The sequence below is a fragment of the Hemiscyllium ocellatum genome, chromosome 23, assembly GCF_020745735.1.
Source record: "Hemiscyllium ocellatum isolate sHemOce1 chromosome 23, sHemOce1.pat.X.cur, whole genome shotgun sequence".
Classification (NCBI taxonomy): domain Eukaryota; kingdom Metazoa; phylum Chordata; class Chondrichthyes; order Orectolobiformes; family Hemiscylliidae; genus Hemiscyllium; species Hemiscyllium ocellatum.
Genome location: NC_083423.1, coordinates 46313952 through 46331128, shown reverse-complemented (window position 1 = coordinate 46331128; position 17177 = coordinate 46313952). Strand labels below are relative to the sequence as shown.

At 39.5% G+C, this 17177-nt stretch overlaps 1 long non-coding RNA gene across 1 annotated transcript; it reads right to left on the bottom strand.

Moving 5' to 3' along the window:
* Positions 1 to 1485: 1485 nt before the first annotated feature.
* On the bottom strand, positions 1486 to 11866 carry LOC132826915 (uncharacterized). The gene is made up of 4 exons (XR_009645938.1): positions 11753 to 11866; positions 5836 to 5933; positions 5659 to 5748; positions 1486 to 2230 (listed from the first exon to the last, which is right to left on the bottom strand). It is a non-coding gene; the product is annotated as an uncharacterized LOC132826915 (long non-coding RNA).
* Between the last annotated feature and the right edge of the window lie 5311 nt (positions 11867 to 17177).

The window sequence follows — 17177 nt, the reverse complement described above, 5'->3', positions numbered from 1 at the left end:
CACAGGATCAATGTGGATTTTGCCAGTTTCCTCATTCCCCCTCCCCCTCAACTTATCCCAGATCCAACATTCCAACTCATTCCCATTAGTAATAGAATGAGGCACAAAAAAAACTAAACTGAAACAACTGGCACCAAACTTCCGAAATCTTATTCTTAACAGACTGTAAACAACATTATTAAAACTAGTCAGCATTATGACTGTGATTTTACCACCACTTCCGATTTTTTGGCAAGGTTATTCTTTCATGGTGGTGCCTCGGGTGGATGTCATGAGATAGACTGTGTAGATAATCTCAATGGATAGTAAAATGAACTTCTGACCTGTTTGTATAGAACACTCCCAGTGCAGCTGGTCTCTGACCACACTGCAACCTTTCAGACACTTGTATAACCAGCCATGTTATGCATTCCTGGTCCTCTCATGATCCCATCAAATTAATTTCTGCAACAATATGTAACCTTCACTCATCTGTCGTGTCTCTAAATCCAGCTTCAGTCCTGAACCACTGGCTGCAGACTTGAAGAATTAAGTCTCACCTTTTGTAAATAACTTTGGTTTCAAGATTCGGATGACCGCTGTTACCAGGTGAAGCAATATGAAACCAGCATTTATCAAAAAGCTTAATCTGGTATCTACCCAAACAGAATTATACACAGAATGTGGGCACTTCTCTCCTCATTCAGCTTCATATCACACCTTTCATGTCCTTGGGAAGTCCCACAGTGTTCTGCAGCCCGCCTTGTGCTTTGGGAATATTGTCACTGTTGCAGTGTAGGATTCATTGCAATCAAATTACCCTCAGCAAATTGTGACTGATAGTATTGAGGTAATAACCAGGCTGTCTGCTTTGGTGATGGCAGTGGGGAATTACACAGAACAATGGCGAGAACTCTTTAATAAAATAATCAATGTCCTTCCAAGAGGGTAGACAAAATATTAGTTTAAATGCTTGGCATGGCAACCTGTGGTTAATATATAACACTGCCATTCCTTTCCTTATTATGTTTTTATAAAGATGATAGAAAGAGAACATCATAATTATGCCTGATGCTTTGTTCACAATGCATTCACATACCTTACTTCTAGCCTAGTTTTTTTCAAACTGATTTTGTTTGAGTTTTGAAATTCTTCCATTATATTGAAATCCAAAAAAAAACTAAAATGCAAGTATCTTCTACAAATTCATCCATCCTACGTTCTCAGCAGGGAATATTTCTTGACAGGAATATGATCGAGCTACAATACCTGGTGTCAGGTCTCCCACCTGCACATGTATCAATTCAGACTCCCTGCTGCAATTGTATGATACCTAAATATATCCTTTGAGACATACTTTCTTTAAATAATTTGCTGTGAATAGAGTGTGACCAAATGTTTTGGGATCAGAATGAAGAGAATTTCAATAAGTTAATTACTGTTAGTACTTTGCTTGGTTTTTTCCCCCCATAACATGATATTTTGATTATCTGACAAGTTGTTCACAGGAAATGATTTAGCTCGGATTTTCATGGCAATATATTACTTCTGTTGTTGCCTTTTGTGAATTCCAACATTCTTGTAATTCCTTGCGCTAATGCTATGTGCTACTCATGTAAATCTTAATAGATATATTCATCCATCTTACCTTTTTCAGAATCCTGTCAGAAAGCGATTGCCTTCAGTCTTAAAAGATTTACTTGACAGTGGAGGGAATAACAGTCTTAAAAATGAGACATGAAAGTGGGTCAGTTGTTATGAGACCATTTCAGTTTTCTTGGAGCTGCTAAATTTCCAGTGCCCAAGATTTTTCATCAATATAGTCATCAGTCATCATTTGTCTTCCTGTGTTGGTTTGAAAGCAGATCTGCACCTTCAGATTAATGATAAAATGAAGGATTGCTGGGCTAAGTTCTAAGCATTCCAGCTCAGTTTGATTTGATTTTTTTTTCCCAGATGCCATCATGATTTAGCAATCCTTACAAGCACTGCCCTTGGCAATGTAAAAGATCATTCGTTTTAAAAGTAAATTGCAACAAGTATATGTGTGTTGAGTAAGTTCAAAGACTATTTCACTTCAATTTGACATAATATACACAAATCTGTATACATGTGAGAATATTTGGGCTGGCAGAGAGTGACAGAGATTGATGTGACACTGCATCCTTGGAGTATCCTTCACACTCCTCCTCTGAGGAGGCTCGCTCATCCTTGGTCTCTTGAGCTCTGCATGTTTCAACTTGATGTTGACCTGTTGGAAAGAACAAAAACATTTACTGTGTCCAAGAGTAGTCACATGAGCACTTTGCCTGCTAGGCATACTCTTTTGCACCTGTACTTTCACTTTTTTGAGGTGGGTGTTCTGCCCACCATCAGCGATTGTAGACCACCCTGATGTTTCACCATTTCCAAGGCCTCCTCCTCCATGAGGGTGAGACTGAGCAAGTACAGCTTTAAGACAATATAAAGGACAACAGCAAGGAAGCTATAATGATCCTGAATAAAACACTGATTTGTGCTTAATGGAATTTTGAGTCCAATTTCTAAAGACATGAGAGATGGTGCAGAAACGATTCATGAGATTAGTTCTAGAACTGACCCACAAATGCAGAAATTCATCAAGACAGCACCTTCTAAACCTATGACCAATTCCATCCTGAAGGCCAAGGGCAGCAAATACATGGGAACACCACCACCTGCAAGTTCCCTTCCAAGCCACTCACCATCCCGACTTGGAAATGTATCCATCATCTTCTTTCATTGCCGCTGGGTCACAATTCTGGAATTCCATGCCCTACATCACGTGAGTCCACCTACATCACCCAGTCAGCAGTGGTTCAAGAAGGCAGCTCACCACCAACATCTCAAGGGCAATTAGGGACAGGCAATCAATTCTGGCCCAGTCAGATATACCTACATCTCATGAATCAATCAAAACACTTCATTTACACTAATTGGTGAGAGAAAAGACCAGGTTGGGAGGACAATACATGCAGATGTGTAACATAACATTAAATCTAAACAGAATGGCTTGACAGGAATTGTGGAGAATCCTTAATTGCCTAGATGGCAGTGAAGAGTCAACCATATTGCTGTAGTTCTGGAGACACATATAAATCAGATCAGTTAAGGGCAGATTTCCTTCTCTAAAAGACTTTAATCCAAATGGGCTTTCATAGCAATTGACAACGGTTACATGGTCTCCATTAGGATAGCTTTATTTTTCCATTTCAAATGTTATTCAAACCAATTCTCACCATCTGTCATATTGGGATTCAAACCCACATACATAGGATATCAGCCTGGGGTTCTGGATTGCTCTTTGAGTCTTACTTGCTGGCACTCATTGCCATGAGACTTCCAGTTGCCAAAGTTTAACATAAGCACAATTTTAGTCTCAAGAAACTACAACTTTTGAGTGCATTTCTTGAAGCTCTCCATGCAGTAGTGGACTTGTACATTGTTGCTTGACATCAGAGTGTAGTGTAACAGTAAATGTGACACCCTGGATGCACATTCTCATAACAATTAGTTCCTAACTCTTCACATATACCACAACAATCTAACAGGGACTCTGAGCACTTTTATTTAAATGTTATTTTTTTCCATTAAGACCAGCGAGATCTCCACATGCCCCAATTGATCTGTTGATGCTGTTCATGATTGGGCTCAAGTAAAACCATTTCAGCCCTCCTATTGAACCAGATTGCACAATAATCAGGCGGAAATATTGGATATCTAACTGAAATGTGTAACTTGATTGAATCAGAGAAAGGTTTTGTACTTCTGAACTGCACTTTGTCAATTCTATCACTTTTCTTTGATCACATCATAATGGCAATAGAAGAAATACATGTTACGAATACATATAAAGGTGCCTATGCAGATATTGTAGATAATTCATGTCTGTGCAATATTCAGATATTCTGTTGCAATTTAGCAATATTATGCAACACCATCACATTAAACTGAAGCCCTTTCTGCCAGTTTAGATGTAGAGGATCCCATGGAGCTATTCAAAGAAGTTTCAGTCAAAGTTTGTCATTCACATGAAGTCACAGTGAGAAGGATTTGGGAATCACTGTTCTAGATGGTCAATAGGGCCACACAAAGTTAACCCCTTGTGCAATTAAATCAGATTTTATATTAAGCAAAAGGGACAAATCTGGTAAAGTAAATAGCAGGAAGGTGAACAAATTCAATCGAAGAAGGAGAAGCTGCATTGAATTCAAAATCAATAAGTGCAATAGACCAAGGGCAAATAGAATAGAAAATATTGATTTTTCTTCAATTCCTTGATGCTGGTGATGTGGAGTTGTTTCATTTAGGTTAAGGTTTCCTGTCTGTGAGTTAATCTGTGACAGGCAATGGAACAGGCTCCTGCTTAGAACCTTTCAGTCATTTTGCTCTCTAGCCATGGCCTTAAAGACCATTGAGAAAGTTACTATGTTTAGCTGTTATCATAGTCTTCCAGACACCACACCATTGTGAAAGAAAATATGTCAAATTACTTATCTGTGCTTTTAAACTTGTGCCCAGTGGCAGGAGGATTTGAGGGAAATTAACTTTGGATTTAAGAATCAGTATTCCACTTTTAACTTCATTCTTAATGGAGAAAATTAACACTGGGATTCTTTTAGTTGCTGGTTTCATAGATGTTTTGTGATTCTATCTTGCAGGCTGCTAGCAAGAATGTTCTCTATCATTTTAACTAAATCCTTGCAGTGCATTAAACTTGAGCACTTCAACTTTCAAATGGTGTTACATTACATTTCACTAGAAACAAATGACCATTTCAGCTCAAAGCTATGGGGATTCCAGAAAGAACTGGAAGACAGATATGAAATTGGCTAATGGATGGGAAATAATTCCAGTTAGAGAAGTAGTGTCCAAGTGTGGGAGAAACGGGAAAGTACATTATGGGCTACCATTACGAATTTATATCATTGCCTTAGATTCAGACACTCATTACAATTTGTACAAACACAGAAAAAGTAAGGGTATTAGACTGGATAGACCAAAGTTAAACTGATGAGACTGGACAGGCCAGATGTGGGAAGAATGCTCCCGATGTTGGGGAAGTCCCGAACTAGGGAACTCAGTCTAAGAGTAAGAGGTAGGCCATTCAGGACTGAGATGAGGAAGAATTTCTTCACTCAGAGAGATGTGAACCTGTGGAATTCTCTCCCACAGGAAGCTGTTGGGGCCGGTTCATTAGATATATTCAAGAAGGACTTGCAGCTAATGGGATCAAGGGGTATGGGGAGAAAGTGGGAGTGGAAATTGCATGAACGGTCATGATCATATTCAATGGTTCAAAAGGCTGAATGGATGACACCTGTGGCTATTATCTGTGTTTCTAAATAAAGAACTCAGTGAAATAAGTTTTTTTTTAAACACAAAGAGCAACTGTTTATATTGATTTTGCAATTCCAATTTGCACCTCTTCTAGTATCATTTTGAAATATGTAAATGTGCCATTGCCATCACCTTGAATTATTATCCCCTTTGTCATTGAATATTTCCTTCTGATAAAAGACATTCCCTTTTGTTCATTCCTTCGAACTATCTACCACCTTTACCCTGTCTCTGCGTTTGTTTCAAACCCATAACATTTCTAACCATTCCTGGGATGGAAATGAGGCCATTAATCCAAACATCAACTCATTCTATTCCTACCTGGGTCTGTGAAACATTTCCAGCATGTTCCGTTCTTCCTTCAGATTCCAGCAATCACTGAATTTTGCTTTTGTTCCATATTGGTGTGAGCTGAACAATAGAAAATGGAATTCAATGTAAATATGGTTTTAAAATATCAGTTTGGTTGCCAGTGACAAGATAATGTTTAATGCCTACCTCAGTTTCCCTTGGAAAGATCCTGGGCCTTCTTAAACTGCTGTAGTCCACATGGGCAGTCCTTTCACATTGATATAGCTCAGCAGCTCTGGCAGCCTCTGTGGAGACAAAAGGTCCCGAAGGGTCACTGGACCCGAAATGTTAACTCTGATTTCTCTCTGAAGATGTTGTCAGACTTGCTGAGATTTTCCAGCAATTTTTCATTTCTGATTTTGAGCATCCATAGCTCTTTTGGTTTTAACTTTCACGCTGGTGTTGGATGGGGAGATCCACAATTTTGACACAGGAGAGCTGAGAAAACAGTGGTATTATTCCAAGACAGGATATTGTATGGATTACAGGTGATAGTGTTTGCATGTACTGTCTGCAGTTGCCTGTCAGGATGATTGAGGCTGGAGTTTTGGGGAGATGTTATTCAGTATCTTCAGTAAATTGCTGCGATGCACTTAATATTTGGTGTAAGTTGCTGCCTTACTATTGTTCAAGGGCGTGAACACCGAGGTCATGGTTAGAGTGCTTTTCAAACAGGCTGCCTATGCTTGATGGAGCCTAAACTCTTACTTTCTATTGCACAGCATCTATCCAATTCATTTGGAAGCTATCCATCATACTTATTTGCAGTTCTTAGATGATGAGCAGCTGGGAAAGACTAAGAAATATATTATTCACTATAGAATTCCTGGTATCTAACTTGATTTTGTAGACACAGTATTTTTATGGCTAGTCAGATTGATTTGCTGGTCAATGCTATTCTCTAAAGTGTTGATGGGGAGGGATCCAGTGATGGTGCTGCCATTGAAAGCCAAGGAAAGATGATCATCTTATCTCTTGTTGGAATTGGTTATTACCTGGCACTGTTTAATGCAAGTGTTACTTGCCAAGCCATGCCCATGTCTTGATACGTGGCATGTGGGCTGCTTCAGCTTTTGAGAAATTCCAAATGTAGTTGAACATTGGAAAATTATCAGCAAATATCCTCACATTGATTCAATGGGAGATAAAATCATATGAGAGAACTTCATTGATGGAATAGTTGAAGGTAGTTGGGCCAAAGTTGTTAAACTGAAGAACTAATGCAGTGACATTCTGAAATGATTGGCTTCTAACAATTGCAACCACCTTTGTGTTCAGTGTGATTCCATCCTGTGAGAGTTTTCCTCTGATTCTCACTGAGTTGCATTTCTTTCAACCTTCTTGTCTGCACACTTGATCAAGTATTTACCTTAATGGCAATTTGGAAATCACTCACCAATTTTAATCTCTTTTGACCATGTTTAAACCAAGTTGCAATTGAGGCTGGGAACAGATTGATTCTACCAAAACTTAAAATGATCATTGGTGAGCAGCTTATTGATCAGTGCCAGTTATAATGAGCCAATGATATCTTCCAGTGAAATGTTCATTGAGAACAATCTAGGAAAACAGTAATTGGCTTATTTTTGTAAAGGAAGTTACCCATTTTGTGTTAGTTACTGCAAAAGAAAGGGAAAATAGAAGCACATATACCCAATGAATAGTATTGAAATTACTCAGCATGAAGATGCAGGGAATGTATGTGTTTTGGTGGAATCAGTACATCTACAATTAATACAAAACACAAATAAAAAGGCCAATTGTGTGTAGAGTGAAATATTCAATAAGACAAAGAAAGTTATGATCAAACAGGGCAATCCTCTGCAAGCAAAAACTAGTGGCTGTATTCTGTTTTACTTACTGAGAAATAAGGGAAACATTTAAATGTTGGAGTTAATGCAGACAAGAGACACTGGCCTGATGTGTGGTGTCAGTGGTGTCAGATGGCAAATGGAAGAGACTGGAATGTAGGCATTTGAGGGATGCTCTTCCATTGTTTATAAAATAACAAACAGCATGGGAAAGGTTAATCTGGCTTTACCACGCATTTTGTGATCTGAACAGGCCAACACAAGCTCAAACTTGTAAAAGGTAAAATTAAAACTTTCATTCTGTGCTTCTCTGTTCCTCTATTTCATGCGTATGTTTGCCTCTCTCTCTAGTTCCTTTTCACATATCCCGCATCTGCACTGTTTTGTTTTTAATATCAAAATGTTTTTCTTCAGTCAGATTAACTTAACACATCAGTGCAGAGCATTACAGGCAAAATTTCAGAAACTATTAAATAGATTGCTGGCTAGAGTGTAAGCTTATTGTAGACCTTGTGGCAAGATAAATTAAATGTCCTTCCTACTCATAACTCTTAACTTTTTCTTGTCAATTTACCCCATCTGTCCCTCTTCATACTGGTGCCATTCTCCATTCTGTTCTCCTTTATGTGCTCATTAGTCATTTTGATTCCCTTGTTGGCTAGCTGGAGTTGAAGCAATTCATATACACTCATTATTGGAAGATCCAAGCTCAATTTCACAGGGTAACTTGCCAAAACCGAGGACTATGTGTGCCAAAGACTTGAAGCCTATAAAGCAAAAGCAATTTGTTTGTTTGTCCCCTGTTCTTTAATTTATGTTTTGCTAAAGCACAGCTCCCGACTGTGTATTTACATATAAATTAGACTGCACAATTTTGAAGAAAGATTACTTGCCTTTTTGATGCAAAATACTCTTTTGATCTGAACAGCAATTATCTATATGTTGGGTGATTCACTGGGCCTCAGCAAATTCAGACCTGCCCATTAAAGAAATGGATGGTGAGTTCATAAAAAAAAATGCACAATTTTAACCCTCTCATGGAAATTGGAAGCATTACTGAAAACCATCTCTAGCACTTGACCTCTCATAAGTAGTAAATGAAAGACCATTTGCTGTTTTATTCCTGTTGGTAGCAGTGCTCCTCAACTCTGATAAGATTTGAGCACATTTGTAAATAGCAAGAAGCCTGAAATAGACTATTTTCTAATCCTTTTGGAGTTTTCAACTTTATGTTGGCAGTCTGGTTCATTTTCTGTATTACAAATCATGAAGAGTTGTTTGAAATCTGGTGCGAATATAAAATTAGAATGTTTCAGGCTCAGATTTTGTAACCAGCAATTTTTATGTTTCACTGGTGCCAGCAAAGGAATATTCCTGGAAAAGCAGCGAGGAATGTGTCATATACTACCAAGCTTTCCAGCTGCTCAATGCACATTTACAAAGAGATTCAACAAGTCCATGTCAAGCATGAGTGCCACGTTATAAAGTCATAGAGTCCAAAGCATGGAAACAGACCCTTCGGTCCAATGAGTCTTTGCCAACCATGTTCCCAAAGCAAACCAGTTCTAACTGCCTGCTTTTGGCTCATATCCCTCCTATTCACGTAAATATCCAAATATCTTTTCAACGTTATTGCAGGCAACTACAATAATGTCTTCACCCAGCAGAAGGTCGGCCCTGGGCATAGAACATTGAATACAACATTAAACGTGCATGCACATGGATTCAGATATGGCTTGCACACTATTAATATCACCTTTCAAAAAACATTGAAACAGCTTTGGCTGTTTGTTGGACCACTGATCTGGATGGCGTGTTCTCCAGCTCATCGTTAACAGGGAAGTGGAGAGTGGGTCATGAGATGATGGGGAAAGGAAATGTGGAAGTGGGGGAATTCAGCTCAAAGTGCTTCCAATTTTGCATATTGTCTCCCTACCCCCAGCCACCTGCCCGCACCCTAACCCAGACCAGTCGCCTCATATTGTGAGGCTGAGCAGCCATGCTTGCCTTTGTCAATGCAGGTGCTTGGTAGGGGGCTCTCAAAGGCTGCAAATCTTGGAGGGCCACGGCCAAAAACAGCTCAGCACTCAGCTCATGAATCGGAGCAGCCTGCATCTGCTGAAGCCACTGGTTTTGTACCAGCTGGGGAAAGGAATAAAGATTTGTAGTTGTGCAAAGGTATTCATACGGCCGTGTTAAACAATGTTAGATTGCAAAGCCTTAATGTTATTTGTGAGCCTTTTACATTATTTTTCTGTCTTGTGTGTCATGGCCTGCCATCTGACAAAGCAAATGTTTCAGTAATACAGAATGATGCAGCAAGTCTCAGCACTAAACAATGTGAGACTGCGGGAGGGATCATACCTGATTTCTGTGAAGGGAAGGTGTGGCTGCAATTCAGTCTGAGGCTTACAGATAGGTTGATTGGTAAAACTTACTGGAACCTCATTTTTATGAAGACCCCTGAACAGCAATGTGTAACACCCCCCAGTTCCCTGAATCGTTACGTGCAGAAGAAGACCACTTGTCTCATTGTGTCTCCACTGGCTTTCGAAACCTTATAATGCAGTGCCAAACTCCAATGTATTTCCCACAAATCTGGATGGTTATGTGTATCAAAACCTATGTCCTCTTGAATGTCTCAGTTAAACCTCCAGACAGTACATTCCAGACAGTGATTACTCACTGTGTGAATAAGTTGCTTGCTTCCTTTTCCAAACATTTTAAAACTGTTTACATGATTCTTCCTACCCCCACTGTCCAGACCCCTTGTGATTTTGAAAACTTATCTCAGGTCTCCTCTTAGCTGTCTCCTCTGCAAGGAAACCCATCCCAACTTCCCCGACCTTTTCTCATAACTGAAATGGTTCATTTCTGCAACCATTCTTGTAAGCGGCTTCTTCGTTACCTCTAATACATTCACAATCTTCCTGTAGGGTGGTACTTGGAACAGTATTCCAGCTGAAGCCTAACCAGTGTCTTATCTAGGATCATCATAACTTCCCTGCTCTTGTACTCTCTACCTCTATATACGAAGCCTAGAAAACTGTATGTTTTATTCCCAAAAATGTGCAGGTTAGGTGGATTGGCTGTGCTCAATTGCCCATAGTATCCAGGAATGGGCAGGTTAGGGGGATTAGCCATGGGAAATGTAGAATTACAGGGATGGTTACGGATGGGATTACAGGTGGGTATGGATGGGATGCTCTTGGGAGGGAGGGTGTGGACTCAATGTGCCGAATGGCCTGCTTTCACTCTGTAGGCATTCTATGATTCTTTATTGCATTTTTAGTGACTTATGTACATGTAAACACAGTCTCTGTTACTGGATATGTTTTAGAATAGCATCCTTTCTTCATCGTAGTTGTTGACATCCGGAAGTATGGGTAGTAGCAAGGAAATCTTGGAAAGACATTGAAATAAAAAAAGATAAAAACATAGGTGAATCTTGAAGATCAAAAAAAAGAGAAAAGAAAACACTTCAAAAGACACTCTGAAAGTCTCTTTAAAATACAGTAGCATTGGTAACAAAGACTGGGAGGAGCTTGAAAATTGTCCAAACTAGCACCAACGTGTCGATCAAAATGCACCTGCTTCAAATCTAATTTTTCAAGAAAAAAATAAATTGTTAAATAAAGGACTTTTTTTTCTAATTTTAAAAATTCGGCTTTATATTGCCCATGTGTTTGTACATGTGCAGTTAAAAATTTAGAGATTAATGTATGCAGTTCAGAATTTACCTTCAGATAGTTGATTTAAGCAGACGTTCTCTTATTTTATATGGCCTCTCCATGTTCCTTGTTCCAAAGTGCATTATTTCACACATCTGTGCATTGAACCTCATCTGCCTCCTATATGTAAACTCCACCAACATCCTTTTGAAGTTCCACACTGTCTTCTTCACAGTTTGCTATGTATCAGGAAAAGCAATACAAGCCCTGGGGAACTATAACTCACTGTTTCCTATCCTTCATCCAATTTGTGTCCCTATTGCTATTATCCCTTTTCTTCTTAACTTGCCTCACAAATCTGTTGGAAGCCTCTTCCACATCTTTTGGAAGTCCAAATATACCAAATCACAGCTTTCCACTCACCAACCCTCTTTTCAAAAAACTCCAGCAAATCAGCAAAGATTTTCCATTAACGAATCAGTGCCGAACCTACTGAACCAATTCACATTTTTCCAGGTGACTACGAATTCTAACCCAAATAATTGTTTCTAGAGGTTTCCCTGTTAGCAAAGTTAAACTCACTGGTCTTCTGGTGAATAGCCTATATCACATCCCTCCTTCTCCAAAGAGGGTCCTTGCTCTTCCCAAATCTTGCAGTTATCCAAAGTTGTAGGAAGCTCAGAACACTGCAGCCATCCCTTTTCAGAAGTGAATCAAATGAACACTGATGAGTCACACTTGTAAATCATCAGCCAGGCTCATGGGCTTATTCAGACTTGTGTTGAGCTTTTACAGAGTGTACAACAATAGAATAAAACCTCCCAATTGGGGTTCAGCAAATGATAAATGTGTATGGTTTTTAGTTCTGACTGGAGTCTAGTGATTGCCCAGAACAGAATACTTCCAGAGTAAGGGATTGAGAGGGAGGGGGAGAGAGAGAGAGAGAGACAACTTTCTCTTGTTCTACTTACACACCTATCTCTCTGCTATCTCTCCTGCTCTGCCAAACCATTTTCTTGAAGTATATCTCATTCATATATTTCCATGTCTGGGTTTATTGTCTGCAGTCTGAATAATTATGGATGATGTTTTTAATCTCCAATGTGTGACCTTCTCTTACAGGAGTAAATCAAACAGGAAATGCAGGTTTCATCATGTCTGACTGGTATCTGTCTCTTTTGATTAAAATCTTAATTTCAGTTCAAACTGGTTTGTGCTTGTTCATAGTTTCATGAAGCTTCACTCAATTTATGATTGGATGGTACCTGTGGCTACTTCTAAGTTTGTGTTAAAACCATTTCAGTCCATTACAGTCAAAGCTATCGAAATCAGATAATGGAAGTCAAAAACTGACAGGCCATGTGTTATCATTATCAAGACACTGAGGACAGTGGACCTGGCTTTGTCACACTCTTGGTTTTTGGTGTTTCATACATTTGGCTCGGAATTTTGTAAATGTTCCTGCACCACCAATGGCCCACATTTACAGGTTTCAGATTCTTTCCTCAATCCTGTAAACTTCAGAAGGATTATGTATTCTTCCACTGTTTACTCCAAGACAACAAATGCTGTCAGTCAGGGGTAACATACAGATGAAGAAGTGGAGGGTGCTAATGGACAATCCCTTGGAGACCCACAATGCTGTTGTTATGTGGTTGCCTGTCCCTCAGTTGCTGGATGGCCTCTACTTGGGGCTTCAAGCTGCTGCTGTGGTCTTCATGTGAATGACCAGGCTAATTCCTGACCTGCAGATCTCTGGGCAGCTAGCAATAGACAATAGACAATAGGTGCAGGAGTAGGCCCTTCAGCCCTTCGAGCCTGCACCACCATTCAATATGATCATGGATGATCATTCCTAATCAGTATCCGCTTCCTGCCTTATCTCCATAACCCTTGATTCCACTATCTTTGAGAGCTCTATCCAACTCTTTCTTAAATGAATCCAGAGACTGGGCCTCCACTGCCCTCTGGTGCAGAGCATTCCACACAGCCACCACTCTCTGGGTGAAGAAGTTTCTCCTCATCTCTGTCCTGAATGGTCTACCCCGTATTTTTAAGCTGTGTCCTCTGGTTCGGCACTCACCCATCAGCGGAAACATGTTTCCTGCTGCCAGAGTGTCCAATCCTTTAATAATCTTATATGTCTCAATCAGATCCTCTCTCAGTCTTCTAAACTCAAGGGTATACAAGCCCAGTCGCTTCAGCCTTTCAGTGGAAGGTAATCCCTCCATTCCAGGAATTGACCTCGTGAACCTACGCTGCACTCCCTCAATAGCCAGAATGTCTTTCCTCAAATTTGGAGACCAGAACTGCACACAATACTCCAGGTGTGGTCTCACCAGGGCCCTGTACAGCTGCAGAAGCACCTCTTTGCTTCTATACTCAATTCCTCTTGTTATGAAGGCCAGCATGCTATTAGCCTTCTTTGCTACCTGCTGTTCCTGCATGCTTGCCATCAAGAACACCCAGATCTCTCTGTACTGCCCCTTTACCTAAATTAATGCCATTGAGGTAGTAATCTGCCTTCCTGTTCTTGCCACCAAAGTGGATAACCATACATTTATCCACATTAAACTGCATCTGCCATGCATCTGCCCACTCACCTAACTTGTCCAGGTCACCCTGTAATCTCCTAACATCCTCATCACATTTCACCCTGCCACCCAGCTTTGTATCATCAGCAAATTTGCTAAGGTTATTGCTGATATTGTCTTCTATATCATTAACATATATTGTAAAAAGCTGCGGTCCCAGCATGGATCCCTGCAGTACCCCACCAGTCACTGCCTGCCATTCCGAAATGGAGCCGTTTATCACTACCCTTTGTTTCCTATCAGCCAAGCAATTTTCAATCCATTTATTTCCCATTTATTTCTTTGTCTGATCACCATGTCCCTAAGATGTCTTTCCCTGCCTCTGAAAAAGGTAAATATTTTTACATTTTCCTATCAAGATCACTACTAGCAGCTTTTATAATATGCTAACAAGTATTTCGCCAATTGCTGATTTTTATTTGAATTAAAGCTCCACAGCTTTCATTATAATACATTTTTTGAATGTCACCACATAAAGTACATTTCCAAATCCAATCTCTCTCTGCAAAGCGATCTCACTCGACAGCTGTGCAAATGATTGTTCATAACTCACAAGGCTCACAATTTTCTAAAATGAGAAGCGGCAAAAATTGTATCTCCTCACATCGATACACAGTTCTCTAACCTGCCTTTTCATTGAGCGTGATCCTATACCTGCAAATTCAGTTTTTGAGAGTTCTTTATTACTCAATTCTTAACATCACCATACCGCAGTGGGTTTATTTATTCAGAAAGTATAGGTGCATTGAACATAAGGAAATCTACCCTATTTAGGAACCCAAGGGCAGAATATGAAGAGCATTACAATGCAGAAGCAACTGCCACCAGGATTTTAATCGACGTGATCATAGCTGTAGCTAACCATCCTTGGCCCTACTCTGTACAACAGTGAGGTAGGAGACAGAATAGACAATATCTATCTAAATTGATCAGTTTCTTGCCAACAGCTGTACATATAGTTACAGTGGTGACTAACACATTTCCCCACACAGTGAGCTCCCCGTCCGCCCACTAGAAAATTCAATCCACAGATATTTCATAAAACAATAAATCATTCTGACACTACACATACAGAAAAGGCCACACACAAACCTCACACTCCATTGGAGAGACAGTAAGCCATTTTGGCATATTTCTAAGTGGTGATGGGCACTTCTCAGTAAAATTAAGTAAAAGCAACAAACGAAAATCTCAAGTGTTTTAATTTACATCCTATTTTATACAATAATAAGTACATTATTACTAAAGATTCTTAAATAAAATCGAAAAAGCTGAAGCAACCCCAGTAGTTCTGGCTGCACTTGTGGAGAGAGAAAAACATATATAATGTTTTGAATCTGATATGACTCTTCTTCAGAAGTTACGTGCTATCTTTGGGATAAAGTCATGAGGACTAATGCAATGGTGAGGTTTGGTTTAAATATTGGAGCATTGGTTTGGGAAGTCAGGTTCCATTAATAGTTCCTATAGCTTTAAATTCCCGTACTTAATCCTTAAAAGGTACGCTGGACACTTTCAACTTCAATAAATGATTTATAATTTATCTTAAACTTAAAATTTTACTTGAATAATCCATTTAATAAATGAATGACCTTCTACTACAAATGTCTCCATGCCAAAGCGATGTCTAGAATGAGCAAAAGTGAATCCCAAAAGCCTAAAATTGTAGTAAACTATGGAAAGTGAAATGATGAGTTGAAATAGGGAACAGGGTGGAAGAATAGTTAAGTGGAGTGTAACTATTATCAGATTGTATAAGGTAATAAAAGGCATGGATAGAGTCTATAGCCAAAGACTTTTCCCCAGGGCAGGAATGACTGCCATGAGGGGTCATTGTTTTAAGGCGTTAGGGGAAGGTACAAAGAAGATATCAGAGGTTGGTTCTTTACACAGAGAGTTGTGAGTGCTTGGAATGTGTTGCCAGCTGTAGTGGTGGAAGCAGAGTCATTAGGGACATTTAAGCGAATGCCGGACATGCAGATGGACAGCAGTGAATTGAGGGGTGCTTAGGTTAGGTTATTTTATTTTAGATTAGGATTAACCTTCAGCACAACATTGTTGGCCAAGGGCCTGTTCTGTGCAGTACTTTTCTATGTTCTGTGTTCTATTGAATGTTCAGTTTCTGTTTCTTATTATATTTCCTAATAATGCTTTAAAATATTCTTAATGCAATGTTAATATTGTCGTTTCATGCCTTTTTTAATATTAAATTTAATAAGCTGCCTTTGAATTGTAATAAAATTATTTTAATTTATAATAGTGAGATACAAACTGTCATTTGAAATGTTTTATAAAAAAGTTACCAAGTTGCTGAGGGCTGTACAACTTCAGAAAATTCTGTCACTTCTACCTGAAGGTGTTTGTACATTCCAATAACAGTTGCTTTGATTTTTTTTGTGTGGACGGCTGTCTGCACATAAAATAGACTTGCCTCAGTGTTGTCAAACTTGCCTCTGAGTCAAAAGGTTTCAGGGTCAAGCCCCATTCCAGGCATGTGAACATATAATCCAGGCTTGCCCTTCAGTTGAATACTCAGAGTGTACCGCAGTTTCAGAGATGCCTTCTTTTTGTGATGTTAATCTGTAGTTCCCCCTTTCCGCTCAGTGCGATGTAAAAGATCTCACAGCATTCCTCAAGGACAGAAATCAAGCTTTTCCGGTGTCCTGGCCAGCAATGTATGCCTCACCTCATGAGCTAAAGCACATGATCTGGTCATTTATTTGATTTCTGCCTTTGAGACTTGCTGTGCGAAATTGACAATCAAATTTTCTACTTCATAACACACTGACTGCATTTCAAATATATTCCATTGACAGCAAAGTGCTTTGGGAGCTACTGAGGCAGTAGAAGGTAAAGTTTAAGTCTTTTACTTTATGAATTGCAGAAGTTTAGCAAAATTTCAGTGACGGAGTAATGGCAGCCATTTCTGAAAGGATAAAGGACAGAACTCGATACTTTTCCATGTGGTTGAATGAATATGGTCCACTTCCTTTTTGATTTCCATCAATATAGAATGTACAAGCTGCAAAATTGAGTCTAGACAGATTGCAGTCAGGCCCAATTGTCTTTATGTTGCTTTCCTGGACGTTTAACAACTAACGAGGTGTACAATTTCAATTGCCACGGCACGAGCACCATATGTTTCTCTAAGGCTATGGTTTGAATGTGTCACATTTTTAATATAGAATCCCTACAGTGTGGAAACAGGCCATTAGGCTCAGCAAGTCCACACTGACCTTCTGAACAGTAACCCACCCAATCGCATTACCCTACCACTCGACATTTGCCCCTGACTAATGCACCTAGCCTACACATCCCTGAACACTACGAACAACTTAGCCTGGCCAATTCACCTGACCTGCACATCTTTTGGATTGTGGGAGGAAACCAGGCACCCAGAGGAAACCCAAGCA